The following is an 11,587-nucleotide window of genomic DNA, read 5'->3' on the forward strand; positions in this document are numbered from 1 at the left end:
CTGCCTTGATATTGTGCAATAGAAATTTGAAAAATTGTTGTATTAGTATTGTTAAATATCAATTATTGGTTTTATTTACTACTCAATTAAATTTAATAAGCCTATTCTCTCTTGGTGTAATCACGTGGAATGGGTTCACTTCCACAGTTAACAAGTGACAGCACATGTAAAATATTGTCTACCAGGGAAATTCATTGAACACTTAGTGTTCAGACTGTGTTTTTGTGTCTGGTTCCCTAAGCACCACTGCAGTGACACAAAATAATAGACTTTCAGCAGAAGAAGTTTTGGAAAATATACTGCATAAGCCATTTAGATGCAATGAGTCATTCTTATTACTTGGGTTGGTGGAATCCCTTTCAAAATGTAAGTTCCTAATACAAACAAAGATTGAACTTTGCGAGCAGGTATTTTTAAGAATAAGTAGTCTCAGGACTGATAATATTAACTCACTTATGCACATCAGGTAGGACTTTAGTATGACAGATACTAGAAATGTACAAAGTGAAGTTAAAAGGTAACTCCTAGCAGCATATCGTAATCTTACTCCCTGGATTCTCTAATGAGATGGGTGTTTCTACTTTGCTGTTGCCTTTTTGAATAGTTCAATTCTAGCATTAGTACTGCTGTGTGGGAGGGAGTATGTGTGAACAGAGTAAGAGTTGTGACAATCAAGTCATAGAATAAATGCTTGGAAATTTTAGAATCATGTAAACAGCTTATGAATTGAGTATACATTCCCAGTGCTCTCAGTCTCACTCATCCTTCTATCCACATGTGTGGAATGTTTTAGGACTCCGTGGCTTTTGAGGATGTGGCTGTGAACTTTACCCAGCAGGAATGGGCTTTGCTAGATTCTTCTCAGAAGAATCTCTCCAGAGAAGTGATGCAGGAAACCTGCAGGAACCTGGCTTCTGTAGGTAAGAATGACAACACATTTCACTTAATTACAGAAGTATTTCCCTATCATCAGTGCTATTTGTGATTTGGAATGGGGCAAGGGAATGATTTGGTGAATAAATCAGGCATGGGCACTGTGTACAATGAACATGAAATCTAGTAATGTTTCTATAGTTTGAAATAATTCATGATAATTTTGTGCATCTGCATTTTAGGAAAAAACAGAAAGACCAGAATATTGAAGATCACTTCAAAAAACTTGGGAAAGATACAAGATAATTTGCACCGAGAAGAGGAAATAAAGTCCTCTGAAGGAATCTTAGCATGTCATGAATTTAAAAACAAGCAATCAAAGCAAATAAGAGTCACTTGAAATTCATTTCCTTTTAGAAAAATTTCACCCAAAATGTAACGTACATCAGTGTAGCAGTCAGTGTTTGGAAAACAGTTTACTTGAAAATAGTACTACAAAATTGTGTATATGAATGTTACTATTTTGGTCATAGCCATGCAGGTGGTAGCTGTGTTTTCAGTAGTAGCCCATTTACTTTCAAATAATTCAGTCATGGCACAAAAACAAAAACAAAACAAAACAAAAATGCATTTTCCCTAGTATTGGTAGCAGTGTAAGTCGAAGACCTATGAATGAGTAGAAAGTTATTAAACCAACCAATAATAATGTGCTTGTCATTTTTTTTACAGAAATCATATGGTACAGAGACTGCGTGAAAGCAAAGAAGGTAGTCAGTATGGACAAGTGTCAGCCACATTCCAAATCTTGATCTGAATGAGAACATTTCTACTGGATTAAAACAATGTGAATGCAGTATTTGTGGAAAAGTCTTTGTACATCATTCCCTCCTTAATAGGCACATCCCAGCTCACTCAGGATACAAACCATATGGAGAGAAGCAATATAAATGTGAACAGTGTGGGAAACTCTTCGTTTCTGTTCCAGGTGTTAGAAGACACAGGATAATGCACAGTGGAAATCCAGCTTATAAGTGTACGATATGTGGGAAAGCTTTTCATTTTCTCAATTCAGTTGAAAGACATCAGAGAACTCACACAGGAGAAAAACCCTATAAATGTAAACAATGTGGTAAAGCGTTCACTGTTTCTGGTTCTTGTCTAATACATGGACGAACTCACACTGGAGAGAAACCCTACGAATGTAAGGAATGTGGGAAAACACTCAGATTTTCTTGTTTTTTAAGATGCATGAAAGGACTCACACTGGAGAGAGATGTACCAAATGTGATAAAGCCTTCAGCTGTTCCACTTCCCTTCATGACCATGGAAGCATTTATACTGGAGAGAGACCCTATGAATGTAAACAATGTGGCAAAGCCTTTAGTCGTTTGAGTTCCCTTTGTAACCATAGAAGTACTCATACTGGAGAGAAACCCTATGAATGTAAACAATGTGACCAAGCCTTCAGTCGCCTCAGTTCCCTTCACCTCCACGAAAGAATTCATACTGGAGAAAAACCCTATGAATGTAAGAGATGCGGTAAAGCCTACACTCGTTCCAGTTACCTTATGCGCCACTAAAGAAGTCATGATGTAGAGGTTGGGTGTAGTGACTCAGCCTATAATCCCAGCACTTTGGGAGGCCAAGGTGTGTGTATTGCTTGAGCCCAGGAGTTTATAACCAGCCTGGATTAAAACAATGTGAAACAACCTGGGCATCGTGGTGAAACCCTGTCTCTACAAAAAATAAAATAATGCCGGGCCCGGTGGCTCACGCCAGCTACTCGGGAGGCTGAGGCAGGAGAATGGCGTGAACCCGGGAGGCGGAGCTTGCAGTGAGCCGAGATCGCACCACTGCGCTCCAGCTTGGGCGACAGAGGCAGACTCCGTCTCAAAACAAAAACAAAGAAAATAATTAGCTGGGCATGGCGGCACATTTCAGTTGTCTTAGTTCTTTTTCAAGGACATAAAAGGCCACGGGGGGTTGGGGGGAAGCCCTGTGCATGTGGATCACGAGGTCAGGAGATCGAGACCATCCTGGCCAACACGGTGAAACCTCGTCTCTACTAAAAATACAAAAATAGCTGGGTGTGGTAGCATATGCTTGTAATCCCAGCTACTCAGGAGGCTGAGGCAGGAGAATCACTTGAACCCAGGAGGCAGAGGTTGCAGGGAGCCGAGATTGTGCCACTGCACTCCAGCCTGGCGACAGAGTGAGACTCCATCTCAAAAATAAAATAAATAAAGCCCCTTGAATGTAAGAAATGTGGTAAAACATTTACTCTTTCCCATTCCCTCATAAACATGAAAGAGCTCACACTGCAGAGAAACCTTAAGAATGTAGGAAATGTGGTCAAGCCTTCAGATTTTCCTGAAGATTTGGGAGGTCTCAGAGTGGAGAAAAGGCTTTTGAATTTAAATTTATGGTAAGGCCTTCGGTTGTATTAGTTCCATTTGAAGACATCAGCTCATTCCTGAGAAAAACCCTATGAATGTCCAGAATGTTTGAGTGTTTCATTTCTCTCATATCCACTCAAGGACATATGAAAATGCACGCTGTAGCTGGCTGGACCTTGTAAATACAAGAACGTACACAGGATTAAAACTCTAACAGTTTAGAAACTGCAAGAATATTTTCAGTTTTAACATTTACTTGAAAAGCCGTGTGAAAACTCCCACTGGAAAGAAGTTCTATAAGTGAAGCTTTTCTAATTTGGAAAGCCTGATGCAAATTAATTATCGTGCAGTGCTTGAAAAAAATCTATGAAATGTTACACAAGTTACAAGTATATTGTTTTTATCAGTGGCCCATTCTTAAAGAGTCTTGAGTATGCATTTCACCTTGTTTTGCAGGGAAACCTTGAGGTGAGAGTTCTGTAAATGTTCTTTAAGCAGTAGTACTTGAATTTCATAGATAATGATATTTTCTTAAGTCTGTTGGTAGAATTTTTGTCTATTCATTTGATAATGTGCTGGATTCATGGTTGAATTTGGATGTTTTTCTAATATGTAGGTAAGTTTAATTTTTTTATTCCATTATTATTTCTTTTTGAGATGGAGTCTCACTCTGTTGCCCAGGCTAGAGTGCAGTGGTCCGATCTCGGCTCACTGCAACCTCCGCCCCCTGGGTTTAAGCGATTCTCTTGCCTCAGCCTTCCGAGTAGCTGGGACTACAGGTGAACGCCACTACATCCAGCTAATTCTTTGTATTTTTAGTAGAGACAGGGTTTCACCATGTTGGCTAGGCTGGTCTTGAACTCCAGACCTCATGATTTGCCCGCCTCGGCCTCCCAAAGTGCTGGGATTACAGGCATGAGCCACTGCGCCCGGTCAGGTAAGTTTCATTTGTATGTATTGTCCTGTGATTAATGGACCAGTGAATAATGATTGTGAATTCTTGGGATTGTCTTACTAGCCTCATTTGGCAAATTTTGATTATCCCTTGTCCATTATACACATCCCACCTATTTTTATTAAATGAAAAACTACTCTTGATGTAAAGACATTTATTTTTTGCTAATAATGAGTTGGTATTAATTCCTAAGTACATACAGTTTACCCGGGAGATGGAGCTTGCAGTGTGCCGAGATCACACCACTGCACTCTAGCAAGGGTGACAGAGTGAGATTCTGTGTCAAAAAAAAAAAAAAAAAAAAGGAATATCCTCACTTTTTTAATGTTATACCACTCTCTGCGCTCAAGTTAATCCCTGTTTGGGCCTGTGGGAGCTTACACCATCCTCCTGTATGTAATTAGTAACTGAGGTCTGGCTTATCTGTTTAGTAATAGATGTTATGTGTTTAACGGTGCCAGTAAACATAGGGTACTAATTCCTTCCTCACCAGTGGGGTGCATGAGACGCTATTGAAACAATTGGCAACACGAATGGAATGGATCAGTCCTCAATGCAGGACACCAGCTCAACTTGACCTACCTGCTATGGGCTGACTGTTCCGTAACACATCAGCAGTCACCTGGGTCAGAACCGTGAGCTGACGATGGGCGTTCCCTTTGGTCTGCACAGTGTTTTGTGGTCTTCAGGTGTTGTTATCTTCTTCCACACTAAAATGCTCTCATCTCCTAGACATCAATGTTTAACTGCACCCCAGCATGACCTTTGGCCTGTGCTTAGCAGGCAGTTTTGAGGCCCTGGCTTATGAATGCACAAAAGCACAGCACATAAGCCAACACTTAAGTCCTAATTAGCAAGAATCAGGCTGTATCTCTGCAGTCCCTGCATCTGCTCTGGTCACCATCTCTGTGTGCTTAGGGCAGCCATGTGAACATTATTAATTATTTTACACTCCAAGACAATAGTTATTATGTAAGCAGAAGTAGTGGCCTTGTTTGTTTCTTGTGCTGCTGCTCCCCTTGCTGCTGTACCATACACCCTCCTGATGAGGTGTACATCTATGGTGCCTCATGGTTCAGGCACTGCTGAGTAAAGAAAATGGGAAGAAATAGTTTGATATTAGCCCCTACCGAAGCATATGAAGAAGCATCTCAGCTGCTTTTATTGAAAAATTCCTGACCAGTGTGTGGGCTTTTCTTATCACTGCTGCTTATCAGCATGTCAAAAGTCTCATCTTCGGACTGCAAGTCTTGACGGCCTTAGTTATAGTGGCCTTACTGCATGTGGAGCTAACCCCAGGAAGATGGAGTGGCACTCTCTGGAGGATTAGGTGGTCTCCTCCAATGTGGGTTGATGGGCTTCTGAACTCTTTCCTTTAACCATGCAGAGAGTCTACACTGCCAGTGATCATGTGCCACAACTCTATAGATGTAGAAATTCAAAATATTCTGAAATAGTTTCCATTGAAAGGAAATAGAAAAGCGGTCTGGTGCCACGCTCCGGTTAAGAGAACTAGTAGATGGCTCACAAGAACACTCTGTCGCTACTGTCTGTGCCTCTGTCACAGCAAATATCCTGATCCTTCAGTTTTAAGGGTGCAGGGCCATTTTCCTCCCTTTCTTACTGGTAGTTCTCAAGATTACTGTATGATATGCTGGGAAGGCAATATTCTGATAATCAAGTGACATTGGTCAGAACAGCCCAGGCTCTGTTATAGGCCCTGCTCGAAACAGAATGGCCTTTAACGCTTGTGTCCAGCAAACCACATCCTGGGAGAAAACTCAATGTGGGCTTCTTTCTGGGGTCCCTCAGTTGTAGTGCAAGTGAAGCATTTATAGTCAAAACTCCATCCATCTGCTCTGGGTAGCCTTCCTGATCTTGTGGTAGTGGTTCATATTGAATCCTAGACTTCTGTTGTCTTTTGTTTGCTATTTGTAAGTAATAAATTCACTTCATGGAATTTATCTATGAATGTATTTGGCCTCATTGTGCTCAGAAAAGTTGGTAGCCATTGCACAGTGAACCCGCTTCATAATTGGTGAAAACACCTATGGCCCCCTTGTGCCACAGCAAGGAGGTTCATTCAGCCAAACATAGACTTCATGTTTATAAAACCCTGTAGCACAATTATTACCATGTGGGAGGCCTTTAACAATGGTGATGCTGATTTGAAAAACTCTGAAGGAAGAAATTTACCCAAATGGGTTGGGTACATGGGAGTTCCTCCTAATTCCAAGAAACCCTTACTCCCCTCCACCTAAAAAGAGTGGAGAGGCTGGGTGCGGTGGCTCAGGCCTGTAATCCGAGCACTTTGGGAGGCCTAGGTGGGCAGATCACAAGGTCAGGGGTTCAAGACCAGCCTGACTAACATGGGGAAGCCCCATCTCTACTAAAAATACAAAAATTAGCTGGGCGTGATGGCAGGCACCTGTAATCCCAGCTATTCGGGAGGCTGAGGCAGGAGAATCGCTTGAACCTGGGAGGTGGAGGTTACAGTGAGTCGAGACAATGCCACTGCACTCCAGCCTAGGTGACAGGGCAAGACTCCATCTCAGGGGAAAAAAAAAAAAAGTGGATAAGAACTGAAACAGGTTTAAAATTTCAACTAATTGGAAATGCAAGTTTATAAAAATAATATTTAAAATAAAAGGTTAAATGAGTGCTCATTGAATTTTATGCCTCCACAAAATAGGTTGTGAGTTAACTTCCACATTTATTGAAAGCCACCAAAGTTGGGAAGCCTCCGTGTCTGAAATTCACAGGTGGCTCAAATAAGAATTATACCTGGGGATACCCCAAAGTTTAAATATGGTATCCCCTATGATATTATGAGGAATTACTGTACATAAATCAGGTTGTCTTCCTTTAACTCTGAAAATCATATTATCTTGCCTAAATTCTCCATAACGCATTGCTCCGCAGTATCCTATAGTGGACATGGCTTTTCTGACAAATGAGCACTAAAATTAAGTGTGTGAGACTCACCTATGTTCTTATCAAAATGGAAATCCCTGAATCCCACCAGTTAGAATAACATGACAGAATGTCAGATTTATGGAATATATAAGTTTTCTGTAAGGTTATTAGGTATTGATTCTATTTTATTAATAGATATCAATATATATAGATTACCTATTTCTCCTGTGTTTTAGTATTAATAGATTGTGTCTTTTAATTCATGCAGTTGGTCTAAGTTACCAAGTTTGTGGGTTATGGAGATTGCAATATTCTTTATGATTTTATCATCCATGGGCTCTCTAATATAAAGGCTTCTTTTAATTCTTAAAGTATTAGGTTAGTGCAAAAGTAATTGTGGTTTTGGACCATGAATTTTAAATTTGTATAACTAGGCTGCAACACATCTTTATTAATCAAAATAGAACCCATTACAATGGGCTGGGCACAGTGGCTCACGCCTGTAATCCCAGCACTTTGGGAGGCTGAGGCAGGCGGATCAGGAGGTCAGGAGTTTGAGACCAGCCTGACCAACATGGTGAAATCCCGTCTCTACTAAAAAGACAAAAAGTAGCCGGGAGTGGTGGCATGTGCCTGTAATCCCAGCTACTCAAGAGGCTGAGGCAGGAGAATCTCTTGAACCCGGGAGGCAGAGGTTGCGGTGAGCCCAGATTGCACCTTTGCACTCTGGCCTGGGTGACAGAGTGAGACTCTGTCAAAAAAAAAAAAAAAAAAAAAAAAAAAAAAAAAAAAAAGAAAGAAAAAGAAAAGAAACCATTACAACGAATACATTTTTGCCAATGAGAAATAAACTTGTTTATTCTGTGCTTTCAGGGTTGGATGAACTCTTGAAAAGCATTTTCTGCATCCTGCTGGTTGTGTACTTGTTTTCCCTGCAAAAAGTTGTCAAGATGCTTAAAGAAGTGGTAGTTGGTTGGCGGTAGTGGGAGTAGTATCATCATCTCTTCCTTTAGATGACAGGAACAATATCACAGGGTGGGTGTACACCCTGTGTGTTTTTGGAAGCAATGTCATTCTCTCTTCTTTTAGGTTTTAGGATTCATATCACAGGCGAGGTGTACACCCCTTGTTATATTGGATGGAATCTCATTTTCTTTCAACCTGTATCTTTAGAACAATATCCCATGGGGGCTGTCCATCCCTTCAATATTGGTACTAACACCATCTTCTCCTTTCCTGGATATAAGAAACAGTATCACAGGAGGGGTGTACACCCCTTGCAATACTGGTAGTAATATCACCTCTCCCCTGTGGTTATTAAGGACAAAATCCCAAGGTGGCTGTATGGTTCCTACTTTATTGGGAGTAGTATCATCCACTCACCCCCTGAATAAGAGGAACCATATCACTGAAGAAGTGTCCACCCACTTCGATATTGTCAGCCATGTCATCTTCTTCCCGCCTGGATATTAGGAACGATATCCTAGGGTTGGGGGCTGTGTACACCCACTGCGATATCGAAAGTAAAATCAGCCTCTTTCCCGCTGGATATTAGGAACTCTATCACAGGTGTGTGTGCACCTTCTCGTATATTGGGAGTACTATGAGCCTCCACCCCTCTGCATATTAGGAACAATATACAGGGGGCAGGGTGGTTACAGCCCCTGTGATATTGAGAGCAATAGTCTTCTCTTTCCCCTGTACATTAGGGTCTACATCACAGGGGTCTGTACACCTTCTGTGATATTAGCATTAATGTTGTCATCTCCCCTACTGAATGTCAAAAACAGTATCACAGAAGGGTGTACACCCCCTGCGATATGGCCAGTAATATCATCGTCTCTACCTTTGGATACTAGGAACAACATCACAGAGGGTGTGTACACTCCCCTGTGATATAGGGCATAATGTTATCCTCTCTTCCCCTGGATATTAGGACCGATATCCCTGGTGGTGGGAGGGGGAGTACATTAAGAACAATATCACTGGGTGGGTGTACACCCCCTGTGATATTGGGTGTAGTATCATCCTCACTTCCCTAGGATATTAAGAACAATATCACAGGAGGGGTGTACCGCCACAGCCCCTGCGTTATTGGGAGCAATAGCATCTTCTCCCCCTCTCAATATAAGGAACAATATCCCAGGGTGGGTGTTCATCCCCTGCGATATTGAGCGTAATGTCTTCGTCTTCCAACGTGGATATTGGGTGTAGTGTCACAGGGGGGGTGTACGTCTTCTTCGATATTGGGAGCAATATCACCCTCTCCCCTCAGGATTGTAGGCAAAATATCAAAGGAGTTTTACAACACATGCGATATGAGCAGTAATATCATCCTCTCCCCACCTAGATGTTAGGAACTGTATCACAGGCTACTGTACACTTCTTGCGATATTGGGAGTCATATCATCCTCTCCCATCATGGATATTAAGAACAATATTACAAAGGAGGTGTACACCCCCTGCCATATTGAGAGAAATATGTTGCTCTCCCTTTCGGGATATTAGGAACAATATCGCAGGAGGTGTGTATAACCACTGCGATATTGGGAGTAATATCATCCTCTCTCCCTGAATATAAGAAACAATATCACAGGAGGATGTACACACCCTGTGATATTGGGAGTCACATCATTTTCTCTCCCTCTGGATATTCGGAACAATATCACAGTGGATATGTACACCCCCTGCGATATTGCCACGAGTATCATCGTCTCCCTCCCAGGATATAGGGAACAATGTCACAAGGGGGTGTACATCCCCTGCAATACTGGGAGTAATATCTTCCTCTCCCCCGCTGGCTATTAGGAGCAATGTCACAGAAAGGGTGTACACTCCCTGCTCTATTGGGAGTGACATCTTCCTCTACTTCCCTGGATATTAGGAACAATGTCACTAGGGAGTGTACACCTCCTGCAATATTGAGACTAATATCATCGTCTCGCCCCCTGGATGTTAGGAACCAGGGGTGGTGTACATCCCCTGCGAAATCGGAAGAAATATCCTCTCCACCTTTGGAACACTTTTTAACATAGCTTCGTATGTGGGGAGGACTCGAGTGATTAATCAAATGTTTCATCAGGTGCGGTTCTTCTGTTTCCCAGTTTTGATGCAACATTTGGTGAAATTTCCAGGGACTCCTGTGGTCAGCTTCACGGTTTCACTCTGTCACTTTCTAATGCAGTATTCTTTGGGAGTCTTTCAAATTAAGCGCCATCATTTAAAAATAAGTTTTATAATATGCAGTTTCAGGTGAATTCTTTACCTTCGTGTCTCAGGCAGTGGCTACCTACCTGTGAGTTGTCAGAAAGGTTCACACTGTTTTCCAGGGCGACCTTTGCATTTACTGGAACTATTAAGAGCTCGTTCCTGCTTCGGCCGTGATTGACACGCAGTGCGCGTGAGGCCGTGCGTGGCTTAGCGTCTTCTGCAGGCTTAGAGGTCACTTTCTGTTCTTCCCCAAGCCTGCTCTGCTGTGCCGAGTGTTCACTGCGGGCGACGGTCACACTGTCTGGCACAGGCCACCGAGGCCACAGGGCAGACTCCACGTATCGGAGCCTGCAGAATGGCAGAGCCTGGCCTCCTCGCCGCCCTTCAGGGGGAGCAAAAAGCGCAAGCCTGTTATCAGAGCTGTGCTAGCCCAGAAAGCCTCCGAAAAGGTTTAATTTAGGAATCAGCTCCTACCAACTGCCCATGTTTAGGATGTGTTTGAGTTTTTGTGATTTTTCCTGCACTGAAGCTACTGGGCTGGCTCTGAGTCACTGTCAGGGGACTTCAGGTTGCCCCGATGGGAAGCGGAGGGGGAGGAGGGCCGCACAGAGGCTTGCGGCCGTGATAATGAAGGGCTTGTTGCCTCTTGGGACAGCGAGTTCAAACTCTTTGTAATTGTCAGCGTAAATAGCGACCCGCTGAGGACATGGCTGTAATTCAGGGTGGCATGGTTGATTGTCATCCTTGATATCAGGTACCTGCCTCTAAAATGACGGTACCTGTAGTGCGGCTCCAGGAGGGCAGCTCCTGCCAAACACACGTGCTCCTGGGCCCGCGCCTGAAGCCACGGTCGTGCTGCCAGCTAGGCCTGCAGCTGTGGGTGCAGCGGGGTCTTCATGGCACTGAGCGCCTCCCTCGTTTGCTTGTGGGGCCCAGCCCTCCATCCCTCCTGGTCCCCAGTGCGGCTTCTCCCAGGATTCTCCCAGCCCCGTGCACACCTCTGTCTTCACAGCTTCCGTAGTTTTCTCCTGGGCGGCCCAGGTGGGCCCCTGGGCAGGGATCGTGTGTTAGTTGAGTTCTCTCCAGCCTTCCCTGGCTAGTGGCTCAACAGGTCCCTTCAGATGAGTCAGCCAGCTGAGTGCCCGCATGTTCAGGATACTTGTCAGGGTCCTTCCTCAGAGCAAGACCGACACTCACCTCCTCCATAGGACTTTGGAGCCCGCCCTGGAGAGATGCC

The 11,587-nt window shown here is 43.3% G+C and overlaps 1 pseudogene; it reads left to right on the forward strand.

Moving 5' to 3' along the window:
* Positions 1–8,722, forward strand: part of LOC126947931 (zinc finger protein 669-like) — a 133,709-nt pseudogene extending 124,987 nt beyond the window's left edge.
* Positions 8,723–11,587: the final 2,865 nt, after the last annotated feature.

Source organism: Macaca thibetana, chromosome 2, assembly GCF_024542745.1.
Source record: "Macaca thibetana thibetana isolate TM-01 chromosome 2, ASM2454274v1, whole genome shotgun sequence".
NCBI classification, from domain to species: domain Eukaryota; kingdom Metazoa; phylum Chordata; class Mammalia; order Primates; family Cercopithecidae; genus Macaca; species Macaca thibetana.